Genomic DNA, 14653 nt, shown 5'->3' on the forward strand with positions numbered 1-14653 from the left:
GCTTCTCACTGCAAAACTTTATTTTTCCGACCCAGGCCTAGAGCTGCAGGAACACGCCCCTGTGGCACCTGAGCCTTTCCCGCCCCCGGCTGCCCTTTAAATGGTTCTTTTGGAGCCAGGTCCCTACTGTATATCCCCGCCTGGAACTTGAGGCAATCCTCCTGCATCCGCTCCCCCAGGCTGGCGCCACACACATGTGCTCCAGAGGACCAACCAGAACTTCATTGAGAAGTTGTCATCCTGTGCAAGCTGCAGGGCTGCAAAGCATGCACAGTAAGGTGGGCACACAGGGGACCTCCCTGAGCTGCAGAGCGAGTTCAAGGCCAGACTCTCTGAAGCCACGCTCAGAAAAACCAAAGACGAAGGAGGAAAGAAAAACAAGGAGCCTGAGGTCTTCGGAAAGCGTCATGCCCGGAGCCAGGCACCCGCACCCTGGCAGTGGGCATCTCTGTCACCCTCTTCCCGTCCATTCCCACGTAACCACTGACCTGCTGCCTGTCTCTTCAGACCACTTTGCATTTTCTAGAGTTTTCTGTGGATGCGCTGACACATCTTTCGGGCGGGCCTGGCTTTGCTCACTCTGGCTATGAGGAGAGACCCTGTTCCGACTGAACACAGCTCAGCTCGGGAAGCAGGCCAGGGAACGCTGCCTCTCCATGTCCGGGCCTGCATTAGCAGAGTTTTTCTGCAAGGATGCCTGTCATATTTTGCAGTTAATACATATTTCTTAATGAGAAACAGGAATAAGTTATACTTTTTTTTTTTTTTTGCCAAAAAAAAAAAAAAACCTGTAACCTTGAATCCCAGCCTCTTACTCTTCCACACAAACCTCAGCAGTAAAGAGCGCTGAGGCATCGTTGAAGAAGCACAGTCCCTTCGGCACTGTGGATGAGTAGCCTCAGACATGGCACAGTGGCTCCTTAACTCTGTTATGTGTATTACTATAGGTCTGATTACTGTTTAGTGATTGTGATTGACAGGCTCTAATTCTTTAGCCCAGACCTATCTGGGATTTGCTGTATAGTTTAGACTGGCCTCTAACGTGTGGTAATCCTCCTGCCTCAGCTTCCAAAGTACTGGGACTTAGCAAGTGTGAACCGCCAACCTAGTTACAATATATGAGTTTGCTTTTGTTTATACTATTTTTTGTTTGTTTGTAAAGTCGTTTATTTATTTATCTGTGGAGGTGAGAGGACAGCTTTCTGGAGTCTGCTCTTGCCTGCTGCTGAGTCCCTGACTGAATCCTGGTTATCAGGCGTGACAGCAAGCACCTTTGCCCACGGACCACTTTATCAGTCTGGCTGTCGTTCTGAACCCTTATCAAATGTCTTACAGAGCTATGCTCTGGCTCTGTGCTTTCAGCCTTCCAGGAGTAGGTAAGGATGGAAGGTCATGCCAAGACCAGAGGGATGAAATTCTACAGTGTCCAGAATTTGTTTGAAAAGATCTCCCACAAGCCAAGCATAGAGTGTATTGTGGGTTATCTCAGGACTTGGGAAGGAGAAGCAGGAGGTTTTCCGTTAGTCTGAGGCTAGCTGATCTCAAAACAAAAACTCCAGCAAAAGAGTAGTCGGGGCAGACAGAGTACATTGTCTGCACGTGAGGTCCTGGAAAGGGGGCGCGGCCCAGTGTGCTTGAGAATCACCAGTGCAGGCAGACTACAGAACTCCCCAGTTCTCTCTGCTGGGATCTTGTGTAAGGAACAGAAAATTCCTCACTTCCAGACCGCCGTGCCTCAGACAATAAACCAAGGGTAATTTAAGGCTCAAAACAAACGCTCACCTCAGTTCTTTCTCCTCAGCGCAGGGCAAGCCCTGAATAAGCAGCTTGCTTTCGGGGTGTCCATGAGACAGCGACCCCATCAGTGCTGACTGATGTGTCAGGAGCCACGCCTGACGGGAATTCAGAGGTTTCCTCTGATAATGAGCAAAGAACAGAGAAAAGGAAATGTCTTTCTTCTGAAAGGCTGTGCTTAGGTTTTTGGGAGCATTCAGGATATAGGAAGTTCTGTTCTTCCCTGCTTTACGCTAGAGACGAAATGCCCCCCACACACACCCTGTTCTCTGCAGAGCAGAAAGCGCTCTGAGCCATCTCTCCAAGTCCCACAGTGCAATTAAAGACTGTCCTCCAAGTCGCTGTGTAACTGAGGACCTCGAGTCATCCTCGCGGCCAGGTCTTACAGCCCTCACCTTCTGAGAGCTGGGAGAGCAAGTGCGCCCCGCCACACCTGGCCAAGTGCCCTGAACTGTGAGCGAACGACCTTCCACACCACACTAAACAATGAGCCAAGCAGGCCCGCAAAGGTCACAGATGGTGGTTAATGTTTACCAGGTTTCTGGGTGGACACAGCCATCCACCTGCTGTGCCATCCTGCCGAAGGTCCCTAAGCAGCTGGGGGTGAGTGCCACACACCTGTTTCCACGCCAGAAGCCGAGGCGGGAAGACGGAAATGCCGAGGCCAGTCTGGGCCACGTGGGGGACGCTGTTCACTTGCTCTGTAGCCCAGGCTGGCCTGGAGCTCGCCTCTCCACCCGCCTCAGCGTCCCTATCAGGGATTGCAGGCACGTGACAACAAGATCTCTAAGGGTGTGCTCCAGTCAACTCTGTGCTGCTGTGGTAAACCGCCTGGGACAAGCCACTTAAAGGAAAGAAAGGTTTGCTCTGCTTCCTGGTTTCTGGGTCTCATACCATAGCTACGAGGCCGGGGTGAGGGAGAAGGCTTTGGCGGTGCACTCGGCTGACCAGAGCTGCCGGCTTGGCTTCATTGTGGCTGGGAAGCAGACAGGAAGCTCACTTTTAGGACTGTTAAGCTGTGAATTCGTAAAGGAGTTAGCCCAGCTGAGCACTCTGGTACGACGCCTATACGCAAGCCACTGGGGGGGGGGGGGGGGGGGGGGGGGGGGGGGGGCAGCCTGGCAAGTTCAAGGCCAGCCGGGCCACCCGGAAAGCCGAATTCACAGATGGAGCACGAGACAAACAGAACCGTGACAGAGCTGAAACAACTTTACATTCTTTCATGACTCATGCGTCCTTTTGCCTACATTCTGTCCTTTCTATCACCTATTTCACCCTGTTTGGTCTCCTTTCTAAATGTTAGACTTTACTCATTTTCAAGGAGGAGAGAGACTTTGTAAACTGAAAATATTCCCTTTTCCCCTGTGTTTAAAACGGTATCACGTCATCAAGTCATCCTTTCATGGTGCTATACGATCCGTGAGCTGGGTTGTCATTTCTTCGTCTTGCAAAGTCTAATAGCTCTCTCAGGGGAGGAGACGTGAAGGACGCTGGGTTGCGCGGCCCATCAGCTGAATCTACAGTGGCTTTCTTAGCACGGCTTGACTCTTTTAATATCTAGAAATGTGGTCGAATATCGGGAGGCAAGCCTCAGCATGTGATTTATAGCCCAGGCTCTCGCTCTGCGGTCCCCACACCCTTTGGGATCTGTGTCGTCACGAGCATCTTCTGACTTGTTCGTGGGAGAAGCCATCTCGCCAGCCTCCAGGATACCCGGCGACCAGGCTTCTCCATCTCTCACTCGCATTAACGTACTACCATCCTGATCCTCATGCAAGCCCAGCCTGGCTTTTCCAAGTCCTGAGGTAGCAATCCTCCCTTGCCCGCCTTTTTTCTTCTTAATGTTCGTCATATCAATTAAAGGATAAAATGACACCTTCTTTAATACTGTGGGGTGATGATTAACCCAACCCAGATGATTAAAAGATCTGAAGTGCGACCAGCTTTCTCTCAGATTCTTAACTCTGTGTCAGGCCCTTCGGGGTTACATAAATAAAGAGCCACCCCTTCCCAGGGTGGTGTCCCCTTTGGGCACAGTCCTCAGGCTTCAGGTATTTCTCTCTTGAATTTACCATTGACTGGAGCAGGGCCGTTTTTCCGAGACCACCCTCACACCTAGCTGTGGACAGGCCCACGGCCTGGGCTGAGCGCCCTTCCGCCAGCCTTTGATGGAATGTGCCCAGTGCACCTTGAGGACCGCTGGGACTCATGCCCAGCTCTGGAATGATGCCAACTCCTGGAAAGGCCTGTGCTTCCCTGTCAAGTGGGCCATAAACAGCGGCTGAAAAAGCCTTGGATCTCAGGGCGGTGGTGGTGCACGCTTTAATACCAGCACTCAGAGGCAGAGGCAGGAGGATCTCTGTGAGTTCAAGGTCAGCCTGGTCTATTGAGCGAGTTCTAGGGCAGCCAGGGCTACACAGAGAAACCCTGTCTCAAGAAACAAAACAAATGAACAAACAAACGAGAAAGCTTTGACTTAAGATCACATTGGGAAAAATTGTCTCCCATACCGGATTGGCACAGGAGCTTTCTGGTTCTCACCCTGGCCTCCTCACGCCTGAGAACAGAATAAACAGGGCCCTGACATCTGTAACTCCACGCTGTTCTAATGTACTCAGAATGGGTCCCAGAGGTGCATTTTAAAAATGCCTCTTCGGCATCTCGTGTCCATGAACTTCACATGCTCAGCTTTGCCTAGCCGCGGGCAGCGTCAGAGACAAGCTGATCCATCCCTCCCCCACGTTGGACCAGGTGGCCAAGTCTGCGTCCGGGAGACCACGGTGAGGTGTGTGCCTGAGGAGCATTTTCTCAGCTTGGTCTGTCTGTGGTCTCTAAGGGTGCTGGGGTTAAACATGGGAAGCCGTTTGCCGTGACGGTGGCCCCCCGCCAGGCACACCAAGGCGTGTGGATCCCTGGGGAGGCAGGGATCTTCACTTCGAGAAGGGGATGGACATGTCCTGCGTGTGAAGGACGAACTTCCTTTAGATACTGAAGTCAGCAATGGGAACTTTTCTCAACGCTCTTCGTAAAGTATGGTTTTAGAAAAAGGAAAAGCGTGTGTCAGAGAGATGGCTCAGAGGGTGAAGGAGCTTGCCACCGAGTCTTAAGACCTGAGTTCAATCCCTGAGAACCGCATGATGGGAAGAAACAGCAAAACTCCCGGAAGTAATCTTCTGACCTTCACTGAGGCTCTGTGGCGTGTATGCACACATATGTGTGTGACATAAATAAAGCTGAGGTATAACGAAAGGAAGAAGAAAAAGCAGAGGGAGCTCTAGGAAGAAAGAAGAAAGAAAGGAAGGAAGACAGAAAGACAGACAGCTTGGGCTGTGCTTGGCTGCAGAGACCACCAAACACCTGTGAGGCTCTGGTACAGAAAAAGGGAAGCCAGGAGTATGGCAGAGAGCTGCAAACCTGTGATCCCACTAAGGACCTGAGGTGGGAAATCTGCCTGAGTTCAAGGTCATCCTGGCCTGTACGCTGAGTTCCAGACCAGCATGGGTTACACAACGGGTTGCTGTTTAAAAAAAAAAAGAAAGAAAGAACAAACAAACAAACAACAACAACAAGAAAAAACAGGAGGTACAGGTTAAGAGCACCGTCTGCTCTTCCAGAGGTCCTGAGTTCAATTCCCAGCAACTGCCCAACCATCTATCATGAGATCTGGTGCCCTCTTCTGGCATGCAAGTGTACGTGCAGATTGTGCACTCATCTACATTAAATAAATAAATAAATAAACAAACCTTTAAAAAAATAGAGTCAGACAAGATGGCATATATCTATTATTCTAGGCCTTGGGAAGTAGAGGCAGAAGGACTGGGAATTCAAGGTCATCCTCAGCTATGTACCAAATCTGAGGCCAGCCTTCTCTGTCTATATAAGATCATGTCTTAAAACAAAAATAGCAACACCGGGCATGATGGAGGACACCTTTACTCCAGCAGAGGGAGGCAGAGGCAGGCAGACCTCAAGGCCCACCTGGCCTACAGAGTAAGTTCCAGGACAGGCAGGGCTACTCAGAGAAACCAGTCTCAAAAATCAAAAACAAATCATCATAAGAAAGAAGCAAATAATGGATGAATCCCACTTCTTAGGCCAGAACCATCAAGATCTAATCACCCCAAAGGCTCTGCTTCCTGCTGATCCTGCTGATCTGGGGACCAAGCCCACGAGCCCATCAGGAGAGGGCTGGTTCGACCACAGCAGTGGACAGAAGTGTTTTCCCCTCAACTGACAAATGTTTCTTAGGACCAGCATTCACAGTTTCGAGTTACAAGGCGACAGTTTGGCAACAGCTGTGGCTCACAGACCCGAGGTGTCTGCGAAAAGCTCCTGCCAAAAGGAGTGACGGACTGAGCACCGAGCAGAGCCAGGTGGGCTCCCGGCCATCCGCTCCCCACCCCTGGCCACTGCTGCTCAAAGGACAGGGACAGGCAGGTCCTTGGCCCAGGTGCGGCTGTCCTTTGAGGATAAGGAGCGCATTGGAGCCCCTGCTGGGCTGAGAGGGAGGAACTAGAAACCAAGCCGCCCTCAGGGGACTCGGTTCCCAGCTGCTCAGCAAGGTGGGAACCCTCGATTCCTACTTGCTGTCTGTCTGAGTAGTGGCCCCGCAACCCTGAGCACACTAGGATCGCAGGGACCGCCTTCCACCCGCCCCCAGCCCTCTCGCCTGTGGTCTCCTTCAGAGATGGATCCTGTCCAGGTCCTGCTGACAGACAGCAACTCCCTCTCAGCAGCACCCCAAATTCTCTACATTCCAGGGAGGGACTTATCTCAGTCTCCAGATGCTTGGGAGGAAGGAGCAGCATTCCACACACGTCAGAGAGTGGACAGAGGAAGGTGCCCTACGGAAGGCCACTGCCCCAGGGACCACAGGAGCCAGCCTTCTCCAGGCAGGGCTCAGCGGCCACCGTCCCTCACACCTCTTCCATCTCCTTTTTTCCCTCACAACATTCCTCCCTCTGCTGACACAGTAAGCCAGTTCAGGCTGAATTAAAGGCATGAAAGCAGCTTTATCTGGGGCAGCTCTGGGGCGGTTCACTGGTCTCAGAGAATGGGGCCAAGGAAATCGCCATGCAGACAGGGAGACAGGGCAGGGGGGGAGGGAGCATATATACATACATACATACATACATACACACACACACACATACATATACATACATACACACACACATACACATACATACATATACATACATACATACATATACATACATACACATACATACATATACATACATACATACATACACATGCATACATACATATACATACACACACACACACACACACACATATATATATATATATATATATATATATATATATATATATATATATATTAGGAGCATATAATATAGGAGCAGAAGATAAAGTTAAGGGAAAATTTTTTTCTTAGGTCTACATTTAAAACTTTAGGCCCATGGTCTTGGTAGCTGGGGGAGGGGAGCTCTGGAATAGCGATAGGTGGGTCTGTCAAGAGCCTGTCCTGCTCTAGCAGAGGACAAGAGACAGCTTCCTGACCTTTCCCTCCCCAACCCTACCCCCAAAGCTGCTCACTCCAGATCCAGGGGACCTGAGGCCCTCTTCAGGACTCTGAGGGTGCAAACCCATACACTCAGTCAGACACATGTATATATAACTAAGAATAAAATAAAATAATTTAAAGCTGCCTTTAGGACTAGTGCTATGGTGATGCCTGTATTCATTCATAGCCTCTTGGGAAACTGAGGCAGAAGTTCAAAGTCAGGCTGCGGAACCTGGTGAGACCCTGTATCAAAAAAGACAGAGGGCAGCTACAGCAGTGCAGGGCCTGGGCGCAGAGCGGGCCCAGCGTTCCTCAGCGTTCTGCTCCCTGGCACTGAGTCCTACTCAGACACCACGGTGGCCCAGACCCTCATCACAGCTCTTGGGAAGTGGAGTCAGGAAGATTCAAAGTGCAGGAGCCATCCTGTGCAGTTTAGCTAGCCTGTGCTACATGAACTTGGTCCACAGCCAGCAGCAGCTGCGGCGGCGGCAGCAATGGCAGCTAAGTTTTCTGGCTGGAGAGCACGGATTCGTGAGCGGCCAAGTGAGTGAAGCTAATTTATCTCCTCTCTTCCTCAGCCCTTGCTCTTCGCACTCCACGCTTCCCAGCCAGGAGAAAGGACTTTGGACTCCCTTTGCCTAGAAGACGGAGCTGAGAGCCCCCACAGGCTGCTGTCTGGAGCCTGGAGCAAGTCTTGTGAGGACCACGTGGTAGGAAGTATGCAGGGCTTTGGGGCGGGCAGAGAGGAGAGTCCTGGGGCTGGGGATCGAGAGGTTGTGAACTGTCCCTCAGTCCACAGCCCAGGTCAGCTCAAGGTCCAGCAAGAGCTCAGAGGAGGCCAGTGAGGGAGCAGGACGGAGGGAATGCCCGGGCGCTGTACCCTGGCGTGGCCTCCTGGGCCCACAAATAGCCCTGTGCAGAGGCGTCCATGCTGCCAGGGCACCTTGGGGGCTTGGCAGGAAGGACACCATGAGCTGGGAATGGATGGGCATGGGGAAGAAGTTCAGGCTGATGTGGGCCACACAGAGAGCGAGGCTGGAGTGGAGAGGTGGCTGCCTGGCTCAGCGGGACTCAGGAGCCTGGAGACCGTCCCTGGACCCTCCTCAAATGTGTGGACAAGGCCAGGAGGCAAGGCCTGCTCTGTTCCAGCCCTTTTGCTCTGTGCTCTGCTTCATGCAACCTTGGCTGTCCTTTCGTTATTTCATTTTGGGATTAGGGTCTCACCATGAAGCCCAGGCGGGCCTGGAGCTCACAGCAGTTCCCCGGCCTCAGCTTCTGAGTTCCAGGAACTCGAGCATGAGCCACACTCGCTGGCTTCGTGCAACCCTGCCACAAAGGTGACAGTTTGACAGCATGATTGGCATGTGAGAGTCTGTGAACCATTTCTTCTGCTCGCTATTCTGCGACTGCGCTCTGCTTTACCAGTCCTAAGAGAGAGCCAAGGTGCCGGTCTAGCCACCAGCTCGTGGGAGGCAGAGGTAGAGGGATCGCCTGGACTAGATAGTGAGAGCCTGTATCAAAAAAAAAAAAAAAAATCAGGGAGGATGCCAAGCACCAGAACCCTACCCTGGCCTCCCATTTCCCAGAAGGCCTTTCTGAAACAGGAACTCAAACAAGCTGCTGTGGTCTGCTTTCTGTTGAATGTGGTAGGATTGGAAAGGAGGGGGGAGGGAGGGGGTGGGGGCTTAAACCTCCCTGGCCAGCTACAACCTAAAGTGTTAGGATTTAGAAAACACACAGCCACTGTGGTAATGTATTTAAAATGTGCCACATACAACAGATGTGGTGTGAAAAGACTTATTGTGGGGGCGGGGAGAGACAGTGGGAGAATGCAGACGAGAAAGAAGGGGTGCGGGACACCCCAGGAGAGAAACTCAGAGAGGGCAGGGAAGGGGAGAGGCAGAGAGAGAGAGTGGGCGGGTGGCAGGCAGGATGGGTCTCCATCACCTGGCCCAGTGGCAACACCAGATATTGTCAGGGCCCTACAGGCCCCTGAGGACAGCCCCGCTGAACTGCCTGCACACCAACATAACAGGCAGAGGCAGAGGCAGGTGGTCTCTGTGTGTTCGAGGCCAGCCTGGTCTACAGAGTGAGTTCCAGGACAGCCAAGGCTACGCAGAGAAACCCTGTCTCAAAACAAAACAAAACAAAAAACTACCCAGCACACTATCCACTGTTTAAGGTTTTTTTTTTTTAATTTCCTTTCTTCCTCATTCACTTGTTTATTTTTATTTAATTTTTTGTATTAATTTTTTTATTTGTGTGTCTGTGTGTGTCCATGGGAATGAGCCCCACGTGTGTGCCTGTGTCCACAGAGCCTACAGAGGGATTGGACACCCTGGAGAAGGAGCTACAAGGAGCGTGTGCTAAGAATCAAGCTTGAGTCCCGGGAGAGCATCACAGGATCTTACTCTCCGGCGGCCCCATGCTTAGTGCGCTTGCGGCTCCTGCAGAGGACCCGGGTTCAGGTCTCCGCACCCTCCTGTGGTTCCCACCCACCCGTAACCCCTGGTTCCGAGCACCCAGCACGCTCTCCCGGCTTCCCCGAGCACCAGGCACACACACGCTCATGCACGTAAAATCTTTAAAAAAGGAAAGGGGAGCCGCGAGGGACACCACGCGCACGCAGGGAGCCTGGGTGTCCTCCGGTCCAGGCCGCAGCCGCCCCACCGCACCCACCATGAGCTGTGGTTCCGCGTCTCTGTCCGCCGCTGAGACAGCCATCCAGGCTCTCCCCTCAGGACCATCAAGGAAGCTTCCCATCTCCCTCCCGCCCCGTCACCTCTTACAATCCGGCAGCACTGTGCTGAACGACGTGGGGCTTTTCTAGAAAAGCATGGCATCCGCTTAGCCTTTTCCAGGGGTTTTCTCAGCCGCGTAACCCCCACTGAACCCCCCCCCCCCCGAGTCCCCCAGATGTGCTGGGTGGCGTCCAACGCCGTCCTTGCTCGTGTTTTGGCACAGGCTGCGGTGAGCCCTTCTTCCACAGAAGCTGGGCTCGGCCAAGCTGCCTCTCTGCCGCCCTCACCGCTCCGTGCGCCCCTCACGTCCTCTGATGGCCTGTGCTGGTCACCCTCCTGAGCCGCAGCGCCTGCTGATCCACCGTGCTCTCTACGGTGTGTGGGCTTGGCTGTCCTGGAACTCACTCTATAGACCAGGCTGGCCTCGAACTCAGAGATCCGCCTGCCTCTGCCTCCCAAGCACTCAAAGGCATGTGCCGCCGCCCGGCTGGCCCCGCAGCTCTTGGCGATGGAGCCTTCTGGAGAGGCAGAATTCCTCCCACGGCTCAGCTCCTGCACACCCCCGCTGCCCCTGCTGGGCGTGATCCCGAGAAGACCCAGGTGGGAGCCGTTAGCACCCCGTTTCCGCTGCTCACTGGCTGTTGCTATGTTACACAACTAGAACCACGTGCCACCCTGACCAGTCTGACCAGAAGGTCGCCGGTTGGACCCACCAGTTAGGGAAGGTGGCTCCTGGCCTGTGTACCGCAAGCACGGAAGGCCCTCTAGGTGCGCGGCGTGGGCAGGGCGCCCCCGGGTGGCAGCCTCCCGAACTGCAGGCGCCGCCCTCCGCGGCTCCGCACTCTGGGATCGGCCGCAGGACTCGGGGCCAAGTTTCTCTCCTGGCGCTCTCTGTCCTGACCTGACACCCAGTTCCGGGAAGAACCGGCTTCTGGAACAGGCTTGCCCGGGCGGCCCGGGAGACAGTCTGGCTACGCGGGTTGTCCCGAGTAACTCAGAGAAGGCCGCGCGCAGGGCTCCGCCGGGCCCCGCCCTGCAAGGGGAGCTGGGACCTAGGGCTCCTGCTGGGGCCCCGGGCTCAGCCAGGCGACGCCTCCTCCTCTGTGCAGTAGCTGCTCGCGGTTTTTGGTTTTTGTTTGTTTTGTTCTTTTCGAGACGGGGTTTCTCTGTGTAGCCTTGGCTGTCCTGGGCCGCCTCGGACTCACAAAGATCCGCCGGCCTCTGCCTCTTCCCGGTGCTGGGATTAACGCTTTAGTCTCGGGGTCAGCCTCGGTTACAAAATACTAAGTGGGAAAATCCCAGAAACAAACAATTCAGGGTTCTAAAAGCTTCCCAGGCTGCACACCGGTAAAACCGGTATAAACCGGTCTATCATTAGCTGCTGCTAATTTGTTGTACCGAGTTAATCAATTAGCTGGGTGTGGTGATACATGCCTAATCCTAAAACTCGAGAGATAGCGGCAGAAGGGTGAAGAGTTCAAGGCCAGCCTGGGCAACATGAAACCTTTTCTTTAAAAAGTGCGTGGGGGTGGGCTGAGGCCTGGAGAGACCTCGCAGAGGTCCTGAGCTGGGTTCCCAGCCCACACTGGGCAGCCCCACGCCCACAGCACCTGCGCTCACCACCCACACACCTAATTTAAAATGAGCTCTCGTAGGTTGGCACAGGCTCCCACTGTCCGGTTCCAGGCATCCCTGTGTCCACACAGCAGCTACAGCTTCCATCTTAAAGACAGCAAGAGAGACTTTAACCTGGAGCCTTTGTGGGTGCGCATGGCCCGGGAACACACTTACGTTCCCCAAATTCCACGTCCTCCTGGCCAGCCCTGCCACTAACCTACACTTCTCCAGGCCCCCCCCCCCGCGCTGCTCTTCCCCCGGCTGCCCTCCCTAGATAGCCCAGCGTTTGTCTACCCTCTTCCCTCTCCTCACAGGCCTGGCTCAGGGTGCCATGCCTACTCTGGGCTCTCCCGGATGTCCCTGCCTCTGCCTTCATTCTCCCTTCTATCTGTAATAACCCCCCACACACCTAGGAGCAGTCATGTTCTTCCTTTATTATTATTATTTTTCATTCACAAAGAAAGTCATAAATCAAGGCAAGTTCAAAACACATTGGTGGGCACAGCAGAGAGGCAGATACATGGAGACGGGGAAAGGTCTTTAAGGTGCTGCCTGGTGACATTCTAAAACGCTTTGTTTGTTTATTTATTGATTTAGTATACAGTGCTTCCCTGAACACCGGAAGAGGGCACCAGATGATTGTGAGCCACCAAGAGGCTGCTGGGAGCCAACCTCTGAGCCATCTCGGTACCTGCTGCCATTCTTAGCTCTGGGACTGGTGGAAGGCGGTGTTCTGCTGGGTCAGTAGCTCCTGAGAGGTTTCTGTTATCATGAGGAGTTGGTTCAAGGAGTTGGAGCAAGGACTGGCTGTTCCAGAATGGAAAACCAGCCCAAATGGTGCACTGAGCCTCTGAACCACCAAATCTCAGTCTCCCCACAGGACCAAAATTCCACCTGGGCCTCCTGCCTCTGCAGCCACAGAAACTCTGTCCAGGAGCCTTTGCTCACAGCCAGGCACCACTTCAGTTCAGGAATGTTTCCACTTGGGGCCCCAGGCTGTGATCCCTGCGCCGTTAGGGCAGGCCTTCTTCTGCCTGTGTCCAGTCCAGCGTGCTGAGCCTGTGCCTGACAGACACCTCCTCTGGGCCCGCTCCTGTGCTGCGCCTGGAAGCCATCACTGAGGACAGCAACACCAGACAATTTGCTCACTGGGCCTTTAGAACCACCTCAGAAGCACCCTGGCTTCCGAGGGAGGAGAGTTCCCGTCACACACACACACGCACGCACGCACGCACGCACGCACGCTCAACATCCAGGGACTCCCAGGGACTGAGTGTTGGGTTGGCACAACCCTCAGGGTCAGAGCTCCTCACTGAGGCCTCCCACCTGAGAAGGTGATTCAAATGTGGTCCGAGGCTGTTAAAGTGCCTCCGGAGCGGGACTTAAAGCTACGATGACCACAGAGACAGACGCTGTGCCCGCCGGCTGGGGAAGCAAGTCAGCAGGAGAGAGGCAGGGTTAAAGAAAATGTCAGCCGGGCAGTGGGGGCCCAAGCCTCCAGCACATAGGGAGAAGAGGCAGGCGGGTCTCTGTGAGTTCAAGGCCAGCCTGGTCTACAGAGCAAGTTCCAGGACAGCCAGGACTACACAGAGAAACCCTGTCTCAAAAAACCAGAAGAAAAAAAAAGAGAGAGACACACACACACACACACACACACACACAGAAGGCTTTAAACCCCTCTGTGGGGCCTGGTGCACACCTTTAATGCGGTGCTCAGGAGACAAAGGTAGGCGGGTCTCTGAGAACCTGAAGCCAGCTGGGTTATAGGGAGTCCCAGGATAGCCAAAGGTACACAGTAAGACTGTTGAAAAAAAGAGAAAAAATGGCGGGGGGGGGTTTGCTAGAGAGATGGGCCAGCAGCTAAGAGCGCTGCTCTTCCAAAGAACCTGAGTTCCACTCCCGGCACCCACACCGGCAGCTAACGACTGTTTAACACTCTGGTTCGGGGTGTTCTGGCTTCCTTCCAAAGGCAATGAATGCACAGGACGCACAGGCTCACAATCAAGCAAAAACATCCATGTATACTAAATTAAAAAAATATTTTTTTTAAAGCAAGCAAAAGACACCCAAGCCGAGGCTGGTAAATGGCTCAGTAAGTAAGGGAGCTTGCAGCAAAAGTCTCCCAACCTGAGTTCAAGTCCCAGCACCATAAAAACCAGGCATGGGGATGCACTCCTGCCATTCCAGCACTAGGGAAGCAGAAACAGGAGGAGCAGAAGTTCAAGGTCATTTTAGGCTACTGAGTAAGTCAGAGTATGTGAGACCCCGTCTCAAAATAAATAAATAATAAGCCAGGAGCTGGGCGCTGCCTCTCCCTAATTCTCTTTCACCGCCTTCAGAAAAGACGATTACAGACAATTACTTTGCTTGGGCAGTGGCCTGGGGAAGCGCACGAATCCCAGCAGGGAAGTCAGCGCCTCTGGCTTCCCTTGCCATAGCCTCCAGCTCTGTCAATCAGCCCCAAGGGTTATCCCGGGTCAGGAGCCTCCCGTTGCCACATAAAGCTCCTGGACACCTGCCCCTGGGGCCAGCAACCTCACAGGCAGGAGGCAGGGAAGACAGAGCAGCGGGAACACAGAGATGAGCAGAGAACCTGGAAGCTGGTGGAGGCAGAAAGGAGCGGCTAAGAAAGCAGAATGTGGAGGTCAGAGGTGGGTGCAGCAGAGAAAAGAGTGACCGGGAAGATGACTGTCACCTGGAAAAGAGAATTAGGGTATCATGTTCACTTCAAAACAAGTGACCGTGGGAATAAAAACAAACAGACAAGCAAAGAACAGGCAGAGAAACAATGGGACACCCAGACCTTAATCCCAGAGCTAACAACATCACAACCTGAAAGCAGGAGGAAATCAAGAACCAGCTCCCCAAACCAAAGTTGTCCTCTGCCCTCCGAGACACAGGGCTGCCCAGCTCCTTCCCCACTCCAGACACAAGTCGATGGGGAAAGATTACTAGTTGTGTGTGGGGTGAC

General features: G+C 53.4%; 1 long non-coding RNA gene across 2 annotated transcripts; it reads left to right on the forward strand.

Moving 5' to 3' along the window:
• The first annotated feature begins 2403 nt into the window (after nucleotides 1-2403).
• Nucleotides 2404-13971, forward strand: LOC129668978 (uncharacterized). 2 transcript variants are annotated; one of them, XR_008718987.1, is made up of 4 exons: nucleotides 2404-2654; nucleotides 7903-8041; nucleotides 9640-10665; nucleotides 12280-13971. It is a non-coding gene; the product is annotated as an uncharacterized LOC129668978 (long non-coding RNA). The 2 variants fall into 2 exon arrangements; XR_008718986.1 differs by having other exon boundaries at nucleotides 9640-13971.
• Nucleotides 13972-14653: the final 682 nt, after the last annotated feature.

This window comes from Psammomys obesus, unplaced genomic scaffold (assembly GCF_907164565.1).
Source record: "Psammomys obesus unplaced genomic scaffold, mPsaObe1.curated_primary_1811, whole genome shotgun sequence".
Classification (NCBI taxonomy): domain Eukaryota; kingdom Metazoa; phylum Chordata; class Mammalia; order Rodentia; family Muridae; genus Psammomys; species Psammomys obesus.